Raw genomic sequence first — 377 nt, 5'->3', positions numbered from 1 at the left:
CAGCGCAGCCACTTACCCACATCGCCAGCAGAGTCGTTGGGCTGGGGTTAATCAACATTCATTCATGTTTCCAAGTGTAAATTGAGCATTTGTTTAATTATGTGTAAGTAGCAATACATTCTGGCCATTATCTAAATCACTATTTTATTTCCTGGATGTGGTTTCATAATGCTGGGTTTGTGCTCCAGCCTCTGCATCATTAACAGAGAAGAGTTAATGAATATAAAAGCGTAAAGGCTAATTACACTTTAATTTACAGTCGTGGTCTCATTCCGGGACCGCATGAAATCTGTTTTGAAAACAATTAAAAGAAAAAAGAAGCCCAATGAAGGTCTGGCGAGTAGAAGGGGTTTGGCACAAAGTGGATGGTGCCAATG

This window comes from Nestor notabilis, unplaced genomic scaffold (genome assembly GCF_000696875.1).
Source record: "Nestor notabilis isolate BGI_N333 unplaced genomic scaffold, ASM69687v1 scaffold21285, whole genome shotgun sequence".
Lineage (NCBI taxonomy): Eukaryota > Metazoa > Chordata > Aves > Psittaciformes > Psittacidae > Nestor > Nestor notabilis.
Note: the sequence above shows the minus strand (reverse complement) of the source record.